General features: G+C 40.6%; 1 protein-coding gene across 1 annotated transcript in view; it reads left to right on the top strand.

The window, feature by feature from the left end:
* The first annotated feature begins 10,003 nt into the window (after positions 1-10,003).
* Positions 10,004-27,356, top strand: part of RBP1 (retinol binding protein 1) — a 231,459-nt gene continuing 214,106 nt past the window's right edge. Inside the window, 1 exon segment of the mRNA XM_015132011.3 lies at positions 10,004-10,008. The gene's annotated coding sequence lies outside the window, so the exon portion shown is untranslated.

Here is a 27,356-nt window from a genome sequence, read left to right as displayed (position 1 = left end):
AGTCTATCCCACTGGATAGAAGTTGCTCCAGGACCAGGCAAGATTCACAAAGTCCAGAGCACCAGGCTGAGGAGTCTGGGCTTGCTAAGGACGGAGCCCATTGTAAAAGCTGGAGCCATGGGGTCGCAAAATGTAAATATATCTCCATTCTGGCCATTTTTGACAGTTCGCTTTATTGGCTAAAAGGAAGATTCACTTGATGAACTCTGGGCCTGAAGATGCTTAAAAGATAAATATTTTTGAAACAGAGAAGCTACCCTTTCTACCCAGGATTTGGAAAAATCAAAGCCTTTATTTCATGTCAGGTTAAAAGATTTATAAGGCCTACTCCTTGCTGTGTCTCTGGGTAGATGTTGCCTGTGAATGCATTAATGAGTGGTAAAGAAACCTCAGAGCGGTGTGGTAAGTATGTGCGACCAGACACCAGACCACTGTCTCATTGTGACCCTTGCCAGGGGCTGGGGCTGGTTCCTGGGGCCATCACTCACAAAATTGGCTGTGTCAAAGCTCTTGCACAAGCCTTTGCAAGCAGCGTCTTGCTATAAATAAGCCCCGAGCTTGGAGCTGGGGAGACCTAGACACAGGTGCTTCAGTACACTCACAACCCCAGATGTATCAGGATTCATTTGGATACAAGTGTCAAGAACCCAACTCAGACTGGCTAATACACAAAAGACCTATAGGCTCACAAAACTGCCAAGTCTAGTGGTATGTTTGCCTGCAGACCCGAGCAGATCAGGAGCTCAGATAGACTTGGAGGACCCAGGCTCCAGATCCCTCAGCTTTGTCTACCTCCATACTGCTGTCACTCTCATCCGGGTTCCCTGCACAAGTGGGCCCCAAGAGTCTAGGCTTCCAACCCATCAGCTCAGCAAACCCAGAAGGAAAATGGGGCCTTGTTTCCAAGAGCTCCCTCACAAATCCCAGGAGTAATTCTGATTGACCAGTGTGAGGTCATGTGATAACCCCCAAATCAGGAAGGTCAGGTCAGCTCCAGCTCACCACAGCGCAGAGTTCAGAGGAGTGTGTCCTTGAGGAAAATCACAGCAATGCCACCTTATAAGAAAGAGAGGAATGGGAACTAGATCAACAAAAGCAAGAAATGCCCACCGCACTGGACAAATCACTGCACCTCGCTGGGACTCAGTTTTAGCACATACAATACAAGTGTGTCTATAACACAGGTGACGGGTCTACCCTGGGCAAACTCTAAAATTCTTTGAAATACCCAAATAATTGTATAAACTGAAGACTGAAACAGATTTATAGAAATGTTTTAGTCTTTCAGACCTGATGTTTTACCTAGGTGTATTGAGGTTACAGGAAAGAGGTAGAGCGACATCAGGAAGTACAACCATGCCCCCTGCCCAAATCCCCCATAGAGCCAAACCCAGCATGGATGGTCTGACTCCAAGAGGCAAGTGGTGACTGGCTCCCTCCTTACATGGGTTCTTCCCAGGCTCAGCACCTCCGGGCCTGGAGCAGTGCTTCTCAGGTAGGAATGATTTTGCTGCTAGGGGACATTCAGCGAATTCTAGAGACATTTTTGATTGTTGTGATGCAGGGAGAAGTGAGAGGTAGAGACTGCTACTGGCATGTGGAAGGTAGAGAGAAAAGATGCTGCCAAATATCCTGAAGTACACAGGACAGTTCCCACGACAAGGAAGAGTCTGGTCAAACACGTCCATAGTGCTGAGGTTGAGAAACCCAGGTCTAGAGGGAACTGTTCTAGAGCACCTGCTATGTTCACCCAGGCCTTAGGTGTAATGAAGCCTATAATTTATACACAATTACAATCAAGGAAAGTCACCGTGGCTGCAGTGTGGATAATGGCTTGCAAAGGGGCATGAGAGAAGGGGCAGGGGAGACGACTTAGGAAGCAAATGCAATACTCCAGGTGAGATCAGGGCTGGTTCATGGGCGTAATATGACTCATGCAGTCACACAAGGCCCCACACTCAGAAGGGCCTCCCCTTGGTTTAATGCTGTCCTGTCACTGTCTTGAAATTCTTAATAACTTTTGAGCAAGGGACCCTACATTTTCATTTTGCACTGGGCCCTGCAAATCACGCAGCCATTCCTGGATGAGAGATACAAGGGCCTGAATCAGGCCAGAGATAATAAGGGTTTGAACCAGGGCAGTAGCAATGAGGACAGAGGGACCACCTGCTCATTGGGAAAGGATCACCCACTTTTCTAGTTCCCCAAAGTCATGGGCACCTGCCAGTTAAAAGCAGGGACCACAGTTTCAGAAAGTTGATTGTTGTAGGTGTAGTAAATCATGATAGACTGAGTGACGGGGTCCAGAAGCCAAAGAAATGCATGGCCTTCCAGTAGCCAGCTGGAACGACACTCCCATTCAATACAGGATTGTTCTTGCCCACCTGTTATGCTTTGGAAGAGAGAAAGAAGGAACCTGTGCAGCACATGTGAGCAACGAGAAGCCTCATTGCTTTTAATGTTGAAATAAGAACACACTTCTCTCAATGTCCATAGGTTGAATGCTGGGCAGCAGCACCAGAGCAGTTCCCTGATGGCAGGCTGGACTTGGACATGGTCAGTAATCTCAGGTTTTCCAGGGAGGCCTATGGGGTAGTCATTATGAGCACAGACTCCAATGTCAAGGGTATCTAAGTTCCATTCACTCCACCACTATTAGTTCTGTGATTCTGAATAGTTTATTTATAACCTCTCTGAGCCCCCATTTCTAGTAAATGGAAAACCAATAATACCAACTGCATGGAGGTGCTGGGTGAATCAAATGAGATATTGTGCTTGTGAAACTCTTAGCACATTGCCTGGCCTTGAGCCTTAGTCTGCTCAACCATGAAGAAGGGATATTACTTAGCCACTCTGTCATAATGTGGCTGGGAGGATTCAAGCAGATGATTCATGGGTAAGTGTGAGGAGTCTTTGTTTTTGTTGTTGTCATCATGGCTTGGGCTCCCTGACTCAGACCATTTGCCCTGAGATTGATCTCTATGATGAAGCTGATCCCACTGGGCAGATGTCAGAGGAAGTGCTGGCCCTGCCCATGGAGGAGATTCCCACCTCCAGCCTAGAACCCTAAAGGAAGCTCTGTCCCTTCATCTATGCCTCCATATGAAGAAGCGTATGGTTTTCTCAATATTTCCCTTGGTGACACCCAGAGGAATCCAGTCTATATCCATAATCCTTTTCTTTATACCACAGTCAGCACTCTGAACACTGCAGTGTTTGAGAGTTGGGGTTTAAGTGTGTGTGTGTGTGTGTGTGTGTGTGTGTGTGTGTGTGTGTGGACATGTACTTGTGTTGAGGGAGAGATTTTCTTTAAATGACCAAGGGATGATGGTACATATTTGCTGGAAATGTTTGTCACTAGCAGACAACCACTAAGGAAGTGTGAGCTCTGTTCTTCACTCTCTGCCCCCACAGTGGCCAGCTCAGGATTACTGACTATTCCTTGTCTTTTGGACATGGACCATCTGATTATATTTCTGAAACTTTGTACTAAACAGTGTAAAATAACAAACTGCCCTCTGGCAGTTGCAGAGGTCACTATTAAACAGAGAGGGCATTTTTCAAATTTCTCACCAGGGAAGTAGGTTAAAATCTGGAGTACTCACAGGAAGGAGACAGAGATGGAAGGCGCAACCTCAGAGTCCTCCATCCCAGTTTTTTCAGCATTGCTTATGCCCAGCCTGAGAGGAGGAGGGCCTGGAAAGCCAGCTGGGGACATTATCACTGACAATAATTTCAGCACCAGCCATTGCTTTTCAGAACCCACTGTATGCCAGGCATCACGCCACATCAAAAGTACCCTGGTTATGCATGACCTTTGTAACAGTCCCACAGGTGAGTGAAGCAGGAAGGACACAGGCGGTGGGGGTAGACAGGCTGAGTCCGAGTTCTGCTCCACCTTTACCTGGGTGAGCATAGGCAACCATTTAAACCTCTAAGGCTCAGATTCTTCACCCATAGAATAAGGATGATAGCACTTTCCTCCCTCCAGAGGTACACCAGATATCCATCTTGTGCTTATGGGAGTTGATTGTGCACTTGTCTTTCCAACTCTGTGTTTAGCGATGTCAAGTGGCAGGTTGAAATTAGCCATGTTGAAAATGTTTACATCACAGAAATTGGTAAACCACAAATCAAGGCTGCTTTTTTTAGAGAGAAAGAGAGGTAGTTGTTAAACATTTATCAGCACACTACTGTCTACCTCATACACATAGAAACTAAGGGAAATAATGTCTTTATAGCTCTCTGCATAATTCCTGGCACATATGTGCTCAAAAGTTAATAACTATAATTATGTTTCATATTTTCGTACAATGAAACTGATGCTTAGAGCAGTTGCATAACTTATCCTTGGCCACATAACTGCTATGTGGCAGAGACCGGCTGGTTCTCTCTGTACCACTGTCCTCCCACAACTCTGCACAGCCTCTCGGGCAGAGTTACAGGTGAGAGTCAAAGAAGAGGAGGAAACAGTGTTCACCGACTTGGTGATTCCTGGATGGAGGGGCAGGAGAGGTAGTGGAAAGGGAAGATTTGAGCATATCTGGAAGGACAGTGGGACTCAGAGAGACCAAGAAGCCATTTCAGGCTGGGGAATGAAGTGAGCAGAGGCACAAGGATGGGAGTGAGAGTGGCCCACGGCCTGGGTGAGGGTGTTTGCCTCCCTCTTACAGCAAGGACACAATCCAAGCCAAGCTTTGACTTCTTTGCGGTTCTTTCAATGTTGGAAAAGTTTTGGAACCTCCAACAGTCTGCCTTTAAACTTAACTGCCTTCCACTCAGCAATGCCATCCTCCCAAAAGCCACTATAATGTGGTCATCCTTCTTGTAGTCTCTCAGACAAACAGCTCCAGTTCTTCCAAAGTTCTCCTTCATGTCCCATATTGCACCATTCAGTTAGAACACATTTAGGATTAAATACAATATAACCTAATTATATTTAATGATAAGTAGTGAAGTTTTTAAAAATAAAGTAATCGTTTTATCAGTAATAGTAGTAGATTTATGGACCATCTTTATCATATTGTTTACTTCTCCCTGTGAGGTTGGTGTCATCATGCCCATATGAGAGATGAGGAAAATTAAGGCCCAGAAAAATCCAGTGACTTGACTAAGTAACCTCAGCTGGGAGGTGACTGTAGCAGGACTCAATTTCAAATCTGTCTGACATCCAAGTTCCTATTCTTCACACCAAGCAACCCACTCTTTTTCTATGGCCTGTCCCCCACCCCAGGAAACCTGCAAAGAGCCCAGAATACACACTCTGATCAAATGTTACTCAGACTAGTAGCAGCATTTGGAAGGCACCTCATGACCTGCAGAGTTGCTCCCAGTATGAGGCACTGCCAAGTGGGAGTAAATGATACTCGTGTCCATGCTTATTGCGTTGGTGGGGATTTAGTCTCAGTGACTTGAGAGTATTAGGCTCCCAAGTGCTGCCAGCTCCAAGCAGCAGCCCCAGTGGTTTCGAGCATTTGCTGCTGAGACACAGCGAGCAGATGGGAGCGACACAGCCTGGCCAGGGGCAGGCATCCCATGCCTGCCTTTGCCGAGTCACACCAGAGAAACAATCAGAGGACGAGGACTGAGATAACGAGCAGATGCCCAGGATCTCCTTTGGTCACCAGACAGCTGGGCCTAATGGAAAGCCCACGTGCCTGGAATCGGAAGGTGAGTTCTCCTCCTGACTACTAATACTGGCTGCATAACCTTGAGCAAGGCATTTACCCAGAGGTGTCAGGCTCCCCGGCTGTCAAGTAGAAATAGTAAGACTTACCAGGTCTACCTCATGCAGCAGCACTGGTCATTTCAAATAGGGTCTTTCTCAACTCTCAGCTCTTCCAAGAAGCATCTTATTATTATTCCAGAACAGTGTTTTCTCTTATCTCTATTATTATTCCAGAACAGTGTTTTCTCTTATCTCTGAACCTTTTTTTTTTTTTTTGAGATGGAGTCTCACTTTGTCCCCAGGCTGGAGTGCAGTGGTGCGGTCTTGGCTCACTGCAACCTCCGCCTCCCGGGTTCAAGCGATTCTCTAGCCTCATACTTCTAAGTAGCTGAGATGACAGGTGCATGCCACCACTCCCAGCTAATTTTTGTGTTTTTAGTAGAGATGGGATTTCACCATGTTGGCCAGGATAGTCTTGATCTCTTGACCTCGTTATCCATCCGCATCCGCTTCCCAAAGCATTAAGATTACAGGTGTGAGCCACCGCGCCCAGTCCCATCTCTGAACTTCTAAAGAATTTGCTCAAATATTCTGGTTATAAACATACTACAAGATCATTGTGGAAAAATTAGAAACTACATAAAAGAAAACAACATAAATTATTCATTCATAAATATTTTTCATATTTTGTTATCTATCATATTATACATATATAAATGGTTAAGATAATTTTCTACAGTTTGCATTTTTATTTTTATTTAATGCTATATCAAAAAATTTAAGGTCATTAAAATATGTTTACAAGCATGATTTTTAGTCTTAAAATATCCCATTGTATTCAAGTGCCAATCCGTTTTATCCTTCCCCCATTGTTGAACACTTGGAAGGTTTTCAATATTTTGATATTATAAATTGTATTTCACAAACATCTTTCTTCATAAAGCTTTTTTCCTCCCCATCTCTGGTCATTCACTTAGATAGATTTCTAGAAATGAAACCGTCTGGTCAAAGGGTAGCAGCACTTTGAAGGGTCTTGTGGCATACAGAAATGTCGCGGCGATGTTCGTTCCCATCAGCAATGTGGGCTAAGCCAACCTCCCACGGTCTTTCCATCATTTGACTATTATCCTTTTTTAAAGTCTTATTATTCTGATTCAGATAAAATAGATTCTGACTGCTGCTTCATTCAGATTTTTTTAATTACTTGTTAGATATTATGCTCATTTCCATGATGGGCTTAATTCTGCTTCACAGATCTGCTTGTGTCTTCCATTGCATCCACCTGTACATCTATCTAATCTCCTGAGAGACAAGGCCTGAACCCACAGTGGTGGACTGCATCAAAATGCCTTCTCTGGCCCCAGTTCAGATGTCTCAGTAGGGTTCCATCACTTTCTCACCTCACCCAGTCTGTCTTGTGGTGTGCCTGGCTCTTTCCTCGCCGACTCAGGATCTTCAAGGGCCTCCAGGGCCATATCACACAGCAGGACCTGGCGGCCAGGACAGTGTATTGCAATGGCTTATGAGCCTTCCCACCCACTAAACAGAAAGCTTCTTGAGAGGTTCTCTATATCCATTAGCTCTCACTGTAGGAGATACTATTCCCTACCTTTCCCTGGGTTAATGAGCCTTGGCCCACAATAGGAATCTTCAATCCCAAACTCCCCCTAGAAGTACAAGTTAGGAGCATACATCCCTTCCTCCATTTCCCAGTCACTCATGACAGTGTGTGAGACAGGAGACACTGGCAGGAAGGAGCTGGGCCTGTGCACAAGTCAAGCTAGTCTCTGGGGCTCTGTCAAGTGAGGCTGCCTGCCCTCAAGATGCCCGTCCTTCTCCATGCCTAAGACTACAAGGTGATCCTACCAAGGCAGGCTTCTCTCCCACAGCTTGTGCTAACGTCAGCACAGTTCAGAGAGGATGAGAAGCAGAAAGGCCCCAAATGACCTCAGATGCAGGCCTCTCTCTGCTCTCCAACCTTACCACCCATAATGCTGATGTTCGAGTCTCTCCCTAACTTGCTGGTCCAGGAGTCATTAAGAGAAAGGAAAGAGAACTCTTGGCACCCCAGGTTCTGCAACACTCACAAAGGTGGCTTTGTGTAGGAAAAGGCCGCCTCAGTGGTCTTGCCACCCTCTTCTAGAACTAAATGAGAGTACTCTGGAATTAACAAATAAGTAATTTCTAAAATCCACAAAATTAACTTTTTATCTTAGACTATTGTTTCTCAAATTTATTTCTAGATTTTGTGGGCTATGATTGGCATGCCCATGTAAAAATTAAAACTTTGTGGTCAATTTCCATTAGAATTTGGTAAAACAAAGTTAATAGGTTTGTTACCCACAAGACTTCTCAGAGTCTTTAACATACTAATATATGTTACGAATCTTCAAGAAAAGTTTGAGACATGTGTTTCACAAACATCTTTGACTTCTGAACTCTTTACTGGTTGCCTCATACAGAACTAGGGTTCAAGAGAGCATGACTTGGGAACCCTACATTATGTCTCACATTTCCCTCCACTATATAGTTACCAGGGGAAACATCGTAAACCTCTAGTAGGAAAGAAAGCTCTGGCCCAGTCTCTTCCTGAATCAATACTCTTTCTAGCCAAGTCCTAGCACAGGCTCTGGGACTGAGTCCGCTTAGATAATACAGGGCCGAGGTCAGCAAACTTTGTCTTGTAAAGAGCCAAATAACAAATATTTTAGGTTTGGCAGGCCATATGGTAGCTGTTGCTACTATTCACCTCTGCTATTACAGCTTGAAAGTAGCCATAGATAATATGCAAACAAATGGGCATGGCTGTGTTCCAGTAAAACTTTCTCCACAAAAATGGACTGTGGGTCACATTTGGCTCAGAGACCATAGTTTGCTACCCTTGTTGTAGGGCATCTCAGACCGGGGAGGAAGGGCCCCTGGGAACTGAAGAAGTAAGTTGTGATAGGGGAAGTCATGACAACCCCCCAAGGCAGAGTCCAGAGACCCACCCTTGGACAAGAAAGTGTTTCCTGAAGGCTGCCACAGTGAAAATGATGGGGAAACAGTCATTTTCCCTCCCTGCTTTGGGGTTCAGCAGGTATAGCTGCCTTCAATACTCAACGCTGCCAGTATGTGATCATAAAAAGTTTCTAAAACGTGAAAGGCCAATGGGAAGCCACATGAGGCCTTGTGTGAAATCCCCAGCATTCCTCAAGAAGTGGATTTATTTAGGTGAACTGAGGGTCAGTGGCCTCGTCTGAACCAGGATGCTTAATTAGAGAGCAGCTGCTGCAAACTCAGGCAGGAGAATAGGACCAAGTGTCTGCCTGCATTCTATGTGCCATTCTTACTCCTGAGTCCACTGTAGGGGAATGTGCAGGGAATGCAAGGACTGCCAGCAATGTAACCCCCAGAGCACTGGGCCACGTGGACTGAACAGGCTTCAGAGATAGCAAAACAAGCGCCATTATCTGTAAGTTGGGCCTTATCTTCCAACCTGTGATGGAGTGAACCATGTAGTGCCATTACTCAGAATCAAGGGCTTTGTCAGCAGTGTGATGGGGAAAGCGCAGAGGGGTGTGACTGTAGACAAAGCCAGCTAAGAAAACTACCTGATAGACTCAAAAATCCCCTCCTCATCCAGAAATTAATCCCAGGTGCCTGCCCACAGCTAGACACCCATCACTTTTTTTTTTTTTTTAAGATCAAATCACTCTGTCGCCCAGGCTGGAGTACAGGGGCCTGATCTTGGCTCACTGCAACCTCCGCCTCCTGAGTTCAAGGAATTCTCCTGCCTCAGCCTCCTGAGTAGCTGGGATTATAGGTACATGCCACCACAGCCGGCTATTATTTTGCAATTTTAATAGAGACAGGGTTTCACCATGTTTGCCAGGCTGGTCTCTAACTCCTAACCTCAGGTGATCCACCCGCCTCAGCCTCCTATAGTGCTGGGATTACAGACGTGAGCCACCACACCCAGCCACCCATCACTTCTTTGGGGAATCCCCAGCGGAACCTGCCTGATCATTGGCTTATCCATGCCCTGGAGCAGATCTCATCATGACTGTACACCTTGGATTTCTCTGAACAGTCTTAATTAAAATACTCTGCCCCAGGTTTGCCATGAGTCCTAATCTGTCACTCAGAAAATGTACAACAGTGACCATATTTAGGGAAATGACTGTGGTAATCTAAGGTATGACCAACAATTTGGGAGCTACCTCTACATAGAGAAGGCTTCCTGGGAAGTTCAAGTTGGAAGATGTAGAAATATTGAACTTCCTGGGTCATCTCAAGAATCAAGAAAGACTATGGTATAAGACGTGCTGAAAAGGCCCTTATGTGAGTAGACGGGGGGATCTTGGCAGAGCACCAAGAGCATCCATTAAAAGTGTTTATTATTAATAAGAATTATTCTTAATAATAATAAAAATGTTTGCAGGCAAGAACCAATTGACTGCCAAGAACTGCACAATTAGCCATAGACAGATAAAACTAAATCAAACCAGAGGCCTTTCCTCATCCTCTTAAACTGGCATGTATTTACTACAGTCTGTGCAGGAAGCCATTCCAGAGGATGCAGCGTGGCCAGACAACTTGCCCTTGAAGAACTTATGACCTACTTAAGAAGTCAAGTGGTTAAATTTAAAAATTACACAATAATAGAAAAGTCCAATAATACCTATACATCAAAATAAAAGCGGAACTACCATTAGGTAGTATTTTGTACCTACCAATGGGCCTGAATAGAGGAGAAAAATCTTCATGAACTGAAAGAAAGGGAAGAAGAATGAGTTTTGGCAAAGTCATGGAAATTTCTATGAAGAATTCTCTATACACCTTGGCTGGAAGAGACTTTCAAGACCATCCAGCCAAGAATGTAGTCATTAGACATGAACCTCCTTTCTTAGTCATGGTAGGCACCATTAATAAGCCATGGAACTATTTTCAGCTAAGCCAAGAAATGCACTGCTTCAAAAAGGCAGGGCCAAACAATCAGAAATGTTACACAAAGTGAAAATGCTATCACTAGACCTTTAACCATAGAAGAAACAGGCACGGCAACTCGAGCAACCAAAGTCTCACCCAGGAGGTTAACAAGCGAGCCACGATAGAGCTCAAGGCTCCTGCCTCTGAATTCTGAGGCTTTTTCTGATACTGGGCAGAGGCAGTGGGCCTCTCCAGTGTGTATCATGTGTTGGAAGCCCCAGATTCCCCTTGGAGAATCTTTCGTGTGGCTGCTGGAACTCTTCCTTAACAGAAACCCAGATGCTGAGAAGTCCCAGGGCAGTTCTCAGGATTGAAGAAGGAGCCTTCTTGAGGGGTGACAGCTCTCATCCCAGCACTGCCCTGAGTGGGGAGTGTGATCCCAAAGATGAAGGGGTCCCTCCATTCTGAGGAGATCAGGATATTGAGTACGAAGGGCACCAGCGTAAAACAACTCTGTCTGGCTCTGTAAAATGGGGTTCAAATTAGCTCTGGGAGGTGGGAGGAGCTCCCATCCGAAAACTGCCTGAATGTTGGCTGCAAGTGGCTCCTGCTGCCCTTTTCTTCAGCAAGTTGCCCTCATCCCTACCCAGAAGGTTACCCTTATCCTCTCACCTGCTCACTGGGAGATGAGTGTGAGGGCAATATTCATTTAGAAGTTCCCTGGATGGAGCCTAAGAAAAATTAACTAGGCTCAATTACGTTGATTTTACAACTTCATATTTATTAAGTCAATGGCTCTAAAACTTGAGAGTGCACAAGACAGCCTAGGGGGAGAGGAGGCTTTTTTAGAAATAGACCATTAAGCCTCATGCACAAGGAGAGTGAGGGGCTATAGTGAAAACAGTCTAGCCCCAAGGAATGCCTCAACAACAGAACTGGCTGCCAGTGGTTCCTGCAGTCAAGGCCAAACTCCTAACCCATGACCTTCAAGGCCACCCACCTACATCTTTACCCCACTCTCTCCTTCACTGTCTGTGCTCCCATTACAAGGAACTTAAGGGAGCTTCACTGACTTCCACATCCGGGTCCTCACAGAAACTGTTTCCTCTGCAGGGAAAACTCTGACCCCACTCTCAACCCAGTTCATTCCTACTTCACACCTCCTTTCAGGGGCCTTCCATGATTCCCCCTCCCCATGCCAGACTAGGCCCCACCATGAAAAAACACACTTGTGTGATGATATATATGATGATTTTCCTACTACCTGCCTCCTCTGAGCTGTAAACTGCCTGGAAGTACGGACAGTCTGTTTTTACTCACAGTTTTATCCCTGTGCCTGGCACCAGGCAGGCACCCAATAATAACTGTTTGGCCAAGTGGTCTTGCCATTGTGCCATTGTTCTTGCATGTGGCATACCATTCCTACAATATTTATTGAGTATCTACTCTGGTGTGTGCCAGGCCTGGGACTAGGTCCTGAGTATATGAGGATGGATCAGACGTCTGCCATACTCTTTCTAGCATGTATCGGACTGTAGATATTTGGCCTGTAGACACCAAGGCCTTTTAACATGACCTGTTGGAAATTTCAAAGGTTGAAATACACTCTCACGTAGGAATGGGGAGGAATTTTCATTCTAAGGCAAGGTAATATATCTAGACCCTCCTAAGGATGTTCCCTCCTCCACTCCGTTTGTCATAACAAAAGGGTGGTTTAGGCAGATCTGTGGTTGTGCTAGGATGTTGGTAAAATAGGGACAGAACAAGCAAGTTTGGCTCCTAATAGGTTGGTAAAATGCTGTCTCTCTACATCAGGCTTGGACTAGAACTTGCTTAAACACCTGTGACATATCAAATGGCAAGTAACAAAAACATTTCTAAGAAGTCTTCCAGCTTGACAATGGCTTATTTTAATTTTAAGCTGCCCTAGACCACAACCATCCACAAGACACTTGTGGTATCACACAGTACTGGCGCAATCCAAATAATTTTACTATCAGGAAGTGTCTAAATCATTGTCCTTTCTCATGTCACTTTATAGCTTTTGACCACCTGATATAGGTAAGCTCATTTTTTTCTAGAACCATAAATGAAGCATCCTTGCTAAGTATGAAATTAAGCAACAAAGAGTACAGTATCCCTCTCCCCAAGAAGGGGTTAGGGTGGAAACCTGGGAAGAGGAGACTTGGAAAGACTACAGGAACTCTGGTGGACATAGGTGTGTGAGTACCTCCCACCCACCAGGAACAGTGCCCTGTGAAAAGCTGGCTGCTGAGGCTGCCAGGAAGATAAACCCACGGCAGCTGAGGAATATGAGAGTGGGCAGGGGCTTGGGCATCAGACTACCTCAGATGCCTCAGCAAAAGCTGGCCTTCTGGGAAAGAAGAGGAGGTGACCGCCTTTGGGATTGGAGGAGGAGGGGCAATGGGAAGGCCCCCTCTTACCAAACACCTGTCTCTCTGGCCTGTATCAGAACCCAAAACTGCCCTTATACCCTCCTTTGGGCTAAGGCTCCAAGGGTCTTCATTAAAAATCCAGGAGCCAGGCCACACCAGACCAGTTACATCAGAATCTCTGGAGCAAGGGCTCAGGCTTGAGTATTTTTTAACTCCCTAGGTGATTCTAATGTGCAGTCGGGTGAAAACAATATCTTGATGAAGATTAGCTTCTCAGGTAGGCACAGTCTGAGAGCAACGGGATGACACATAGGTATGCAGGAAGCAGCTGGGTGCCAGGTGCCCCATAGATATACTCAAGCCTCATCCTCATCCTCACTACAGACATATAAGGGGGGCTTTATTATCTTCTTATCTATAATGAGAGGTCTGGAGCTCGGGGAAGTGAAGTAGCAGTGTGGGTGTCAGCATCAACGCCTGTGCTTTTGGTGTTACAGTCAAGAAATCTGCTAAGATTGATGTCAGGAAGGTTTCCCCTATGTTTCCTTCTAGGAGTTTTAAATTTTCAGGTCTTAAGCCTCTAATTCATTTTGAGTTGATTTCGTGTAGGTGTAAGCTAAGGGTTCAGTTTTATACTTTTGTGTATATAAACTCCAAATGCCGAACAGACTATTATTTCCCCATTCTATAAACTTGGCACCCTTGTTTAAGATCATTTGAGCATATATTTGTGGGTTTATTACTGGGTTCTTTATTTTGTTCCATGGATCTATATGTCTGTCCTAATGCCAGTATCACACTATTTTAATTAATGTCGCTTTTTAATATATTTTCTTTACTTTTCTTATTTATTTATTTATTTATTTATTTATTTTGAGACAGAGTCTTACTCTGTCACCAAGGATGGAGTGCAGTGTTGCAATTTCAGCTCACTGCAACCTCTGCCTCCCAGGTTCAAGCAATTCTCCTGCCTCAGCCTACCGAGTAGCTGGAACTACAAGCATGCGCCACCACGCCTGGCTAATTTTTAAAATATTTTTAGTAGAGATGGGATTCGTCATGTTGGCCAGGCTGGTCTTGAACTCCTGACCTCAAGTGATCTGCCTGCCTCGGCCTCCCAAAGTGCTGGGATTACAGGCGTTAGCCACCATGCCCGGCCACTTTTTAAAATATTTTCAAATCAGGAATTATGAAGCCTCTAGCTTTGTTCTTCATTCTCAATATTACTTTGGCTATTAAGGGGCCTTTTATGGTTTCATATAAATGTTTTAATTAAGAAATGAAGGGTACAGTGCCTTTTCTATTTTCTATTTTTCTATTTTGGTTAAAAAAACATTCTATTATAGTTTTGATGGGATATTATTAATCTGTATATCACTTTGGGTAGTATGGGCATTTTTACAGGTTTTTTTTTTTTTTTTTTTTTTGAGACAGAGTCTCACTCTGTTGCCCAGGCTGAAGTGAAATGGCACATTCTTGACTCACTGCAACCTCCGCCTCCTGGGCTCAAGCGATTCTCCCACCTCAGCCTCCCGAGTAGCTGGGATTACAGGTGTGTGCCACCACATCTGGCTAATTTTTTTGTGTTTTAATAGAGACAGGGTTTCACCATGTTGCCCAAGGTGGTTTCGAACTCCTGAGCTCAGGCAATCCGCCCACCTCGGCCTCCCAAAGTGCTGGGATTACAGGCGTGAGCCACTGCGCCCAGCTGCATTTTTACAATTTTAAGTCTTTCAACCCATAAACATGGAATGTTTTTCCATTTATTTATGTCTCCTTTAATTTCTTTCATTGATGTTTTATAGGTTTCCCTGTATAAGTCTTTTACCTCCTTGACTAAATTTATTTTTGAATATTTTATTCTTTTTGATGTTATTGTAAATGGAATTATTTTCTTAACTTCATTTTCAAATAGTTTGTAGTTAGTGTGTAAAAATGCAGCCTATTTTGTATGTTGATTTTGTATTTTATTGAATTCATTTATTAGTACTAATGTGGCTTTGTGTGTGTGAAGTTTTTAGGGATTCCATATAAGATCATGTAATCTTCATATAAAATTATGCTATCTTATGTAAAAGGATATAATTTAATCTTTCCTTTCCAATTTGAATGATTCTTATTCCTTTTTCTTGCCTAATTGCTCTAGCCAGGATTTTCAGTACTATGTTGAATAGAAGTGACAATTATAGTTAACAATAATTTATTGTATATTTCAAAATAGCTAGAAGAGAATTGCAATGGTCCCACCACAAAGAAAAGATAGATGTTTGAGGCTATAAATATCCCAATTACCCTGATTTGATTATTATACATTGTATATAGGTATTAAAATATCACCTATACCCCAAATATATGTACAACAATGATATAGCAAGCCAAAACCACTACAGTTTCTCCCTCCTACACCCACCAGAATAGACATGTTATTAGAGTTTAAAATACCAAGAGTTGGTGAGGATTTGAGTAACTGAAACTGTCACATGTTAAAAACAAAGAAAGAAAAAGAAGTGGCAAGAGTGAGCACCCCTGTCTTGCTTCTGATCTTAGAATAAAACCTTTCAGTTTTGTTTTGTTTGTTTTACCATTGAATATCATGTTGGCTGTGGGCTTGCCCTATATGTCCCTTATTATGTTGAGATAAAATCCTCCTATACCTGTTTGTTGAGAGTTTTTATCATAAAAGGGTATTGAACTTTGTCAAATGCTTTCTCTGTATCTATTGAGATATCATGTGACTTGTATCCTTCATTCTACTAATTGATTATCATATTAATTGATTTGTGTATACTGAGCAATCCTGACCTTCCAGGAAAAAGTCCCACTTGATTTACTGTATGTTATATAATTCAGTGAAATTTTGTATGTGCTATTGAATTTGGTTTGCTATTATGTTGCTATGTTTGCTATTATGTTGCTATTGCATTTGCTATTACACTTAATGGCAAAAACACAATTACTTTTGCACCAACTTAATGATATTTTGTTGAGGATTTTTTCAACAATATTCATCAGGGATATTAGCCTGTGGTTTTCTTTCTTTCTTTTTTTTTTTTCTTTTTTGATACAGGGTACCACTCTGTCACCCAGGCTGGAGTGCAGTGACATGATCATAAAACTGACAGTAACCTCAAACTTCAGGGCTTAATTGATTCTCCTGTCTCCACCTCCTGAGGTTGTTTTGTTTTTTGTTTTTTTTTCCTGTTTGTATTATAATGATTTTTCTTCCTCTTTTTTCTCTTGTTATCTTTCTTTGTGTTTCATTGATTTTTTTGTAGTAATATATTTTGGGGGTTTTCTTCTTTTATGTATCTTTTATAGGTATTTTAGTGTATGGTGTATATAATATATACCATAATCAAGTGGGATTTTTTTCCTGGAAGGTCAGGATGGCTCAACCTTCACAAATTAATTAATGTGATATACTGCATTAGTAGAATGAAGGATACAAATCACATGATCATCTCAATAGACGTAGAGAAAGCATTTGACAAAATTCAACATTCTTTCATGATAAAAACTCTCAACCAAACAGGCGTAGAAGGAATTTACCTCAACATAATAAGGGCCATATATGATAAGTCTACATGTGAGACTATACATGAATACCACCATGGCTGGCTAAATTTTAAAATTTCTGTAGAGATGGGATCTTGCTATGTTGCTTGGGCTGGTCTCAAACTCCTGGACTGAAATGATCCTCCTGCCTTGGCCTCCCAAAGGGCTGTAGTTACAGACATGAGTACTGTACCTGGCTCCTCTTTTCTTATAGTTTCTCTCTGGCTTTGTTATCAGTGTAATGTTGGCATCATAAAATGAGTTTGAAAGTGTTTCTTTGTCTTCAGTTTTCTAGAATAGTTTGGAAAAGATTGGTGCTAATTCTTTTTTAAATGTTTGGCAGCATTGGCACTTCATATGGATAAAATTTTGAAAGCAGCAAGAAAGAAGCAACTCATCATGTGTACAGGAGCCTCTATAGGAATCTAAGCAAATTTCTCAGCAGAAACTTTGCAGGTTAGAAGGAAGTAGAATGATATATTCAAAGTCCTGAAAGAAAAAAAAAAAAAACTCACAACCAAGAATATTATACCCAGAAAAAGTGTCCTTAAACAAATAAAGGAGAGAAAAATACTTGCCTAGGCAAATAAAAGTTGAGGGAGTTCATCGCCACTAGACCTGCCTTACAAGAAGGGGTTCTCCAAATTGAAAAGAAAAGATAGTAAAAAACAACATTAAAGCATATTAAAGTATAAAAGTCACTACTAAAGGTAAATATATAGACAAATACAGAATACTATAATATTCTGTATATTATATACAGATATTCAGATTTTTATTATGTATATACAGATATACATAATAATATAATGTAATGGTGATATGTAAATCAATTTTAATTTCATAAACCAAAGGTATAAAAGCTAAAAGCAAAAGAACTAAAAATAACTCTAACTACAAAAATTTGTTAATGGGTATATAACATAAAAAGATATATAAATTATGACACAAATCACATTAAATGTGGGAAGCATTAAGTATGAGTTTTTTTTATCTGATTGAAGTTATATTGTTCTCAGCTTAAAATAGAATGTTATAAATATAGGGTGTTTAATGAAAGCCTTATGGTCAGCACAGAGTATCTATAAAAAATACACAAAAGAAAAAAACCCAAACATATCATTACCAAAAAAATCAATGAAACACAAAGGAAGGTAACAAGAGGAAAAAAAGAGAAACAAAAGCATCATAACATGAGCAGAAAACAATTAACAAAATAACAAAAGCAAGTTCTTCCTTAGCAATAGCATCTTTAAATGGAAATGGATTAAACGCCCCAATCAAAAGAGTGACTAAATAACAGGAAAAAGAAGAACCAACTGTATGCTGTCTACAAGAGACTCACTTTAACTTTGACACACATAAATTGAAGGTAAAGGGTTGGAAACAGATATTCCATGCAAATAGTAAACAACAGATAGCAGGGGTGGCTGTATTTAATAGTAGACAAAAGAGATGTCAAGTCAAAACTGTCACAAGAGACAAAGAAGGGCATCATGTAATTATAAAAGGATCAATTCATCATGAAGATATAGCAATTATAAATACTTATGCGTGTAACATCAGAGCACCCAAATATATACAGGAAATATTGACAAAACTGAAGGGTGATAAAGAGAGTAATATAATAATAGTAGGAAACTTCAATATCCCAGTTTGAGTAATGGACAGAAAATCCAGATTTGGATGACATTATGGACCAAATAGACAAACTAACATACAAAACATTTTACCCAAATGCAGCAGAATATGTATTATTTTCAAGAGCACATGTACATTCTCCAAGATATAATACATGTTAGGTCACAAAACAAGTCTTAAACAACTTAAAAAGACTGAAGTCATACTAAATATATTTTTCAATCACAGTGGACTAAAACTAGAAATCAGTAAATGAAGGAAAATGGAAAAAGTCAAAAATATGTGAAAATTAAACAACATGCTACTAAATAACCAATGGATCAAAGAAGAAATCAAAAGGTAAATCATAAAATATCTTGAGATAAACACAAAAATATATAATATACCAAAACTTACGGGATGCAGGAAAAGAAGTACTAAGAGGGAAGCTTATAGCAATAAATAACTACACTTAAAAAGAAAAAAAATCTCAAATAACCTAACTCTACCAAGTTTGTCCAACCCATGGCTCATGGGCCACATGCAGCCCAGGATGGCTTTGAATGTGGCCCAACACAAATTCATAAACTTTCTTAAAACATTAATGAGATTTTTTTTGTGATTTTTTTTCAGCTCAGCAGCTATCATTAGTGTTAGTGTATTTTATGTGTGACCCAAGACAATTCTTTTTCTTACAATGTGGCCCAGGGAAGCCAAAAGATTGGACACCCCTGCCTAGATCTTAATGAATTAGAAAAAGAACAAACTAACACCTAAAATATCAGAAAGAAGGAAATAACAATGATTAGAACAGAAGTAAGTAAACTAGAGATGAGAGAAACAATAGAAGAAATGAATGAAACTAAAACTTTGCTTTTTAAGAAGATAAATAAAATTGGCAAACCTTCAGCTGTACCTAGCTTAGAAAAAAAAAGAGAAGACTCAAATAAATAAAAACAGAAATTGAAGAAGAGACATTATAACTGATACCACAGAAATAAACAAGATCATAAAAACTGCTATGAGCAATTGTATAACAACAAACTAGATAACCTAGAAAAACTGGATAAATTCCTAGAAACATACAACATATAAAAACTGAATTAAAAAAAAAAAAAAAAAACAGAAACTCTGAACAGATCAATGATGTGTAAGAAAATTCCCTCGATTTTTGTTTGCCTGAGAAAATCTTTTTTTCTCCTTTACTTTTGAAGGATAATTTCACAGGGTACAGAATTCTAGGTTGGTGGATTTTTTCTCTCAACACTTTAAATACTTTACTTCACTCTCCTCTTGCTCACATGGCTTCTTTTTTCTTTTTCTTTTTATTGTAATGTATTTAAGCTATACAACATGATTTTTCACATACTTAGTGAAATGTTTACTATAGTTAAGCGAATTAATGCTTACTCATTTTTGTGGCAAGAGTCCTAAAAATCTACTCTCATCAAATTTCCAGTATATAATACATTATTATTATAGTCCTCATGTTGTACATTCTCTAGATTTATTCATCCTACATATCTGCAACTTTTTACCCTTTGACTACATCTCCCCATCCTCTCCCTGATAATCACCATTTTATTCTGTTTCTATGTACTCAAGTTACATGGTTTCTGAGGATAAGACAGAGTCAGATGTAATTCTTATCTTTGCTGATCCTTAAATAAGGTGCTTTTTCCTCTGGATTCCTTCAAGATTTTTTCTTTATCTTTGATTTCCCGTAGTTTGAAAGTGGTATGCCTAGGCATAGTTTTTTCTGCCATTTAGCAAGCTTGGTGTTCTCTAAGCTTCCTTGATCTGTGATTTGGTGTCTGGGGAAATTCTCAGTCATTATTGTATCAATATTTACTGTTTCTTTCTCTTCTCCTTCTGGTATTCTCATTATGCATATGCTATATCTTTTGTAAATGTCTCACAGTTCTTGGATATTCTGTTTCTTTTTTAAATGTTTTTTTTTCTTTGCCTTTCAGTTTTGTAAGTTTTTCTTGAGATATCCTCAAGCTCAGAGCTCTTTCCTCAGACATCTTTAGTCTACTAACAAGCCCATTAAAGGAATTCACCATTCCTGTTACAGTTATTTCATCTCTAGCATTGCCTTCTGGTTCCTTCCAAGATGTTCTGTCTCTCTGTTTACATTGCCCATCTGCATGATGTCTACTTTTCTGTTACAGCCCTTAGCATATTAATCATGGCTGTTATAAATTCCTATCTGATAATTCCAATATCCCTGCCATATCTGAGTCTGGTTTTAGTGTTTGCCCTCTCTCTTCAAGCTGTGGGAGTATGTCTTGTAATTTTTTCTCTACAGCCAGACCAATGGGGTAGGTAAAAGGAACTACTATAAATGGGCCTTTAGTAATGTGGTGGGAAAGTGTGGGGGGAAGTGAAGTATTTTATAGTCCTGTAATTAAATTAGGTCTCAATCTTTTAGTTAGTTTGTGGCTCTGGACTATGAGCTTCACATATGTTTCTCAGTACCACCACCCTCCACCCCCTTTAGTGGGACATGATAGCTAGAATAGGCCATAATTGAGTATTTATCTTCTTCCACTTGGAAGATTAGAGAAGCCTGGGTTCGGTATTTCCCATCCCCCTATGTCAGGCTCTGATAAAAGCCCAGCAGGGTAGGCTCTGGTTAAGTAGTTTCCCCTGAAGGCAGGCCTTCTTAGGAAGAATAGATTGCTCTGGCATATTTCAAAATGCTACTTTTCCTTTTCTTCTGCTGGAAACATGAGGGGATTTTTTTCCCCAATATTCACGGTGAGAACCTGGTAAAACTCCAGCAGCTAAAACTCACAAAACTGTGAGGGTCCCTCTATGGCTGGGTCCTCTTGGAGTTTTTCTCTCTCACACCTGTTCACATGGAGCCTCCACGAACTCATCAACTATAGTTCAGGGTGTCCTTTCCTGGCACTTGCTCCCTCTGAAGCTTCTGCTCCAGTAAGTTGTAACTCTCTGTATTCCCTTGTTGGTCTTTCCAGTTTGGGGGTCAGACGTCTGTTTTATGAATTAAGTATATTACAGATTTAAAAAGAGTTATGAATTTTTCAGTTTATTCAATAGCTTTTTACTTGTCATTAGGATAGAGTGGTGACTTCCCAGCTTTTTACATGACAGACTGGAAACCAGAAGTCACAAAACGACACTTGCTAAAAAGAAGCCTCATATCTCTGGCTCCTTCAAAGCCCACAAGAAGAGGCTGAGTGAGAACTCTGAGTGAGGGATTGTCAGAAGGCAGGGCAGGCCTGATTTGGCCATGACTCATGGCCCTACGTGGTGTGACCCTGACGCAGGGCTTACTGAGTGTGAGAGTCTAAATGGTAGGCCCCTTTTTGTCCAGAGAAAAACTTCGGTGTAAATCTGGTCTTCTATGGAAAGGCCCTTCATTAGGCAAGCAGTCATTTAATTTCTTCTCTGAAGGCAGAGTCTTAGTTATACGATCAGCTTTGTTTTCTGTCACTTGGACAGGCAGCGATGAAATAGTGCTCCAAAAAATTACATTCCCAGCAATTTCAGAGCGTGCCTGGCTCATGAAGCATGCACATAATTGCTACTTCATACAACTTTGATAAATGAGATGCAAAATATACTGCTACTTCCTCTGAACAATGTAAGGGGGCCTTATCTTTGGGGTCATTTTGTATAATGAAAAACACAACTAATGAGTTTGATTAAAGAATTCATTAACAGTAGAAAATGTTTAGAAACGAAAAACAAGCATCTTTACCTGGGAGTGTCAAGCCAACTCACCTCATCTCAAAGCCTGAAGTGCCAAGGTTTCAGAGGGGCTGATTTCTGGGCTGTGCTCAGCTACTTGTGACCTCCCTGGAAGTCCTCGGGCACATCCCGGACCCTCTTTCTGCCTTATTTCTCCCAGTTAGGGAGCAGAGATTATACTTGACCCCTGGATTTTTAAATGTTGGTTCTGGGGCCAAATTTTACTACAAAAACCAGTCCTTTGCATCGGAACCATAGAGATCCTGCTGCCTAGCAGGACACCCAGGACAAAAATGAATGGCAATAAGTGAATCTCCTTTCAGATGTCTGGTTTCTGAATACAGTGAATAGAGTAGCATTGGGTGAATAGAACAGCTTCCATCTTAAATGACTATTTCAAACCTCCATGACAAAGGAAGGCGTAAATGTATGTGTTTATTGGAACGTGTGCAAGTGTGTGCATGTGTTTATGAGTGTGTGTTTTATGAGTGTTTATGCCTAAGTGTGCCTGAGTGTGTGAGAGTATGGATGTGAGTGGGTGGATGTGTGAGAGTGTGTATGTCTGTATATATACCTACATGTATCAGTAGGTTTATGAACGTATATATGAACATACAGGTGTGTGTATGTACAAGTTTGTGTGAAGGTGTGTGCATATGTTTGTACAAGTATGTATATGTGCTCGTTAAGTGCATATGTATGTATACATGTGAGAGTATATGCATGTGTATATGTGTGTGCATCAGTGAATGTGTGTACAGGTGCATGCATATGTGTATCATTTTTTAGGTGTCCTGCCTTTTGCCCCCTCGTATGTGTGCTTTGCTCCCTGCTGGTGCACTCCTACAGAAGCTCTCTCTTCATATTATCTCCTTTGCACAAAGTAACCCCAAGCCTTAATAACACAGCCTGAAAGTGTATATAGATCAATTTGTAACAGCCTTTAAAAGCAAATTGTTTTAAACAGAAGACTACAGCATTACACAGCAGTACTAACCCATTCATATTACCTTGAAAAATGAGCAGGTTCTGCAGAGGAGAAGGCAAACTGTGCCCCAGGACTGAAGAGCCTGTCAACTGTGAGAAAACAGAGAAGAGTTCATATTTAGAAAAGGGGCCAATTATTTCCACACCACAAACAACAATCTTATTAATGCTTAGCCAATAAAAACTTTTGTTTTAAGAAATGTGTAAGCACTTTATAAAGACCTAAATATATTTGACCTGAGTCTATTCCAGACTTAACTATCAAAAATAAAGACACACTTTCAGCGGAATGAACTGAGGATATACAATTAAAAGCATCCACTGTTCTCCTTCTATTCAAACAAGCGTTTGCAAACATTGGTCCAATTCTTAACACCTGCCCAGGTTTAAACATGACTTTCTGGAAGGAGAATTTGGCATTCTGGGGCTGAGAATGCACAGGTCATATAGAAATGTTCCCGGAAGATAAGAAAAGATGCCAATGGACTCAAAGGAAAAAGGAAAATACCCTCAGTTTCCATTCCAGCATGGTGTCTAGATGTGGTCAAAGCTCAAAAAGTTGCTATTTTATAAATTAAGTGAACACATGAATAAATGAATTGATTAATCAATAAAATAATGCTATGGGAGAGAAATGGTAAGTCCCTTCCTGGCTTACAGAACAACCTTCCATTAAAATGAATCCTGCCAATGATGTTTTTATTCTTAAGCCTGCATGATCCCCAGAAATTACAGGTTTCCCAGAAGAAATTCCAACAACAAAGTGATTTTCAGGCACAACTATCTTTGTCAGCCAAAGGGATGAAATGTTACAGATATATTTGGTGTGAAAGTAGTGGTTCCTATTGTTGCAGTGACTGTTCTAATAATCGTGGGGGTGTCTAAAATATCTTGAAGCAGTTTGATTCAACTAATTTTTATTGAGCAACAAGATGCAGCAGTCAGAATACCCACCAGGAAGACCAGACCCACTCCTTACCGTAGAACTCCTTGGGTCTTCACTCAGAACCTCTGTTAACACAGTCCTTATAAGCTGGGAGATCTACTCTCCAAGACACAAAGACTCAACACTTCAAGTTAGAAAATAGATGTCTAGAGACGGCATCGAGATACTGACAAGAAATGATGTCAGGTATAAAAAACGAAGGAGGAACAAGTCTATATACCACTATGAAAGAATTCAGGGATATATGAAGCGCAAAAGGCAAGGTAGAAAAAATACATAGTTTGCTATCAATTATCCATCAAAAAGGATTATAAATATATAAAACATTTGCTTATATTAAAAGTACTGTAGATCAGAGCTAGACTTCTTTAAATATACCTTGCCTTATAAAGTTAATTTTGGAACCCCATAAATGTTCTACATAAGCAAAAAACAAATTAAATTTTAGAAAAGTAATTCCTTAAAATGAAAAGCAAAATGAAATAAGTGAACCTCACTCTATATTCAGTGAGTAGTATAACCACACAGAGCAGAATTATTCCAAACAATTTAAAAACACATCCATCCATTGACTCTACATCCATCCCTAGTGAAATATATCCTAAGGCTAAAAATAACTGCGAAAAAAATTTAAACCGATATGTAATGTTTAAATCATAATGTCCATGGTGCCATTTGTACTGTTATTCTTAGACTGTTGCATATGTATTGTTAGTGAAGCGCATGAGTAATTATCTGGTGACACTGAGAAAGGATATTTTCAGTAAGGGAGAAAAGGCATATAGACATATGATCAATAAAGTTAAGTAAAATTCCATAATCCTAACCTAAATTGTAGCAGCAGTATTAACTCAGAATATATTTCATCTTAAATATATATCCATTCTTTTCCATCTCTGTTCATTTTAAAAGCCTAGAAACAAAGGCTAAGCCAGTGACAACAAGCACCCCTAATGTCTGCTTTTCCTAAAAGAAAGCAAGAATCCTTGGAGAAATGTTTAATGACTAGTCTGTGGCAGGAATTGCAAAGATGAGTCTGGGACATTAAAAAGCAAAGGAACTATGAAAGACTTTTAGGGTCATGTCAAAGGACTCAGGAGAAAACTTGAAGATGCTCCCACTGGCCAAAGGGAAGCCACCTGAGCTTCAATAATGATAACTATAATAGATTAAAAGACATCAAATGTAACTAAATTCATGAGTTTATAAAAATAAAAAATAAACTATTTAGTCATCATTGGAAGATGCAAATGAACCAACTAACTATCTTTAAAATTGGTCAAGAGAGGGGGCATAATCAAGCATTTATCTTGCTTTTCCTAAATGAACTATCCCTCAGGGTAACTGCAGAGTTGATGAAAAGAAGTGTCTATTTATAGATGTATTCTAGCTAATAAACAAGGGTGGCATGAGAGAATTAGCTTATCAACATTTTGCCAACCCCAGTGAATTAATGGGTCTAGCCAATGAGCAACAGTGTGTTCAAACGTGACAAAGAGATAACCAGACACTGCATGCCTCCTGATGCAAGCACACAGCACCACCTGTGAAGCAGGCTTGCCCCACACACACACACACACACACAAAGTGAACCTGAATACAGTCAAGCCTCTAAATATGACTAAAAATACAGGCAACAGAGGAACTTGTTAAACCATTAAATACAATCAGCAGAATTCAAAGTGTGACAAACTTTCCAGGACAAATGACCCAGACCAGATTCTCCAACAGATAAATTTCAAAGGAAAAGAATAAAGAGCAAACCTATAGATTAAAACAGACTTAAGAAAGATATTGATCTATCACAATGTTTAAATGTTATTTTTATTCTTATTCAAACAAACTCTAAAAAATGTACAAAACATTCTTATGTATAAATGTATAAAACATATTCTTATTCAAACAAACTCTAAAGAAATGTATGAAGCATTCAGGAAAATTTAAGCACATATTTGTTGTTTGATGAAATTAAGGAATTATTGCTAATTTTCTCTATATGAAAATGGTATTGTGGCTATGCTTTTTGAAGAGTTCTTCTCACATAAAGGCATAACCTGAAATATTTAGAAATGAAGTGATAGAATAGCTGGAATTATTCCTGAAATAATTGTGAATGGGGTGGGAAGGAAGTAGGAAGAGAACATAGAAAAAGACTAGCTATGACTTAATAATTATTGAAGCTGGATGACGGATAAATGGGGGTTCATTATCGTATGCACTCTACTTTTGTATATGTTTGCAATTTTCCATTATAAAAAACAAAGAACAAATGCAGCTGACAGCCTTATACAGGCTAAAGTAGCGAACAACAATAGCAACAAAAGGCAACAAGCAATAAGCAGTGTCTAAGAAGTCAGACATGTGCAATAGAATGTGCAGGTTCTTCCTTTTTGAAAAAAAAAAGGAAGAACCACATGTACTTCACTAACAATACACATGCAACAGTCTAAGAATAACAGTACAAACAGCACCATGGACATTATGATTTAAACATTACACGCTTTCACCTAAGCCCCACTTATCTGAAATTCTCCATTTGTGGAAGACGTTAGCCTCTAATACCACCATAAATAAAGCTTCACTAATTTTTTATGTTTATCGTAAAAATGCCATTTACATAGCATTCCCTAGTTCTCAAGAAACTTCTTTACACACCCTCCCATTTAATGTTCCCAACATCTCTGTGGAGATGCCATTATTAATCTTACAGATGAGAATTCTGAATCTTAGAGATGTGAAATGACTTATTCAAGGCCACACATGCTGATGCTGGGACCACAAGCTGGATTTCCCACCTGTCTCCAGCAAGGCTGGGTTTCTACCTGTCCATGTTGGCTCCTCTTTGGGAAGGACATCATGGCCTTCGGTGAATGCATTGGGTCTCTCCCTTGGAGAAGTGGCACTACAATCTCCAAAAGGGCACATCATGCATGAAGCAAGCAAACCCCTCACAATCCATTGATTCTCACATTCCCAAGGTACGCGCCATTTCATTCAGTGTGCCATCACTCTCTCATTTCAATCACATTATTGATGTTGAAAATGTTTTCACTAGTGTTTTAGGCTTCATTGTGCTCCCTGGTTTAAAATATTTGTTTTAAGGCAGCATCTTTCAGTTCAGTTGAGTTCAGTTTTGCAGCTCAACTCATTTAATGCAGTGTCATGGAGCCTCATTTTTACCATGGCAGGTGTGAGATGCCACCCATGTAAACTAAGTTAGGATTCCTGTTTTGGCCTTTACTTCTTAGAAAATAACATCTCCCTAACTTTAGTAGATATTGAAGCTGGATAATTGGCAACAAATGCAACAAAATTGACCTCAGTTTCTTGGTGCAGAGCAGGAAGCAAAGCATTAGCTGAGAAGGTTGGCCACATTCTGCCACCCTATATGCCCAGTGATGTGACCAGAGGTCCCAGCAAGGCAGGAGCTTGGACATTTGTGTGGTTCTCTGAGTCAGTCCCTTAATCCTCTAAACTTCACAGTCCCCTTCTAAAAAATGAGGATGATAATCCCCACCAAACCTCAGGTGGTGACAGCTGAGAAAGCCATCAT

Source organism: Macaca mulatta, chromosome 2 (assembly GCF_049350105.2).
Source record: "Macaca mulatta isolate MMU2019108-1 chromosome 2, T2T-MMU8v2.0, whole genome shotgun sequence".
Lineage (NCBI taxonomy): Eukaryota > Metazoa > Chordata > Mammalia > Primates > Cercopithecidae > Macaca > Macaca mulatta.
This window is presented reverse-complemented; position numbering and strand designations above follow the sequence as displayed.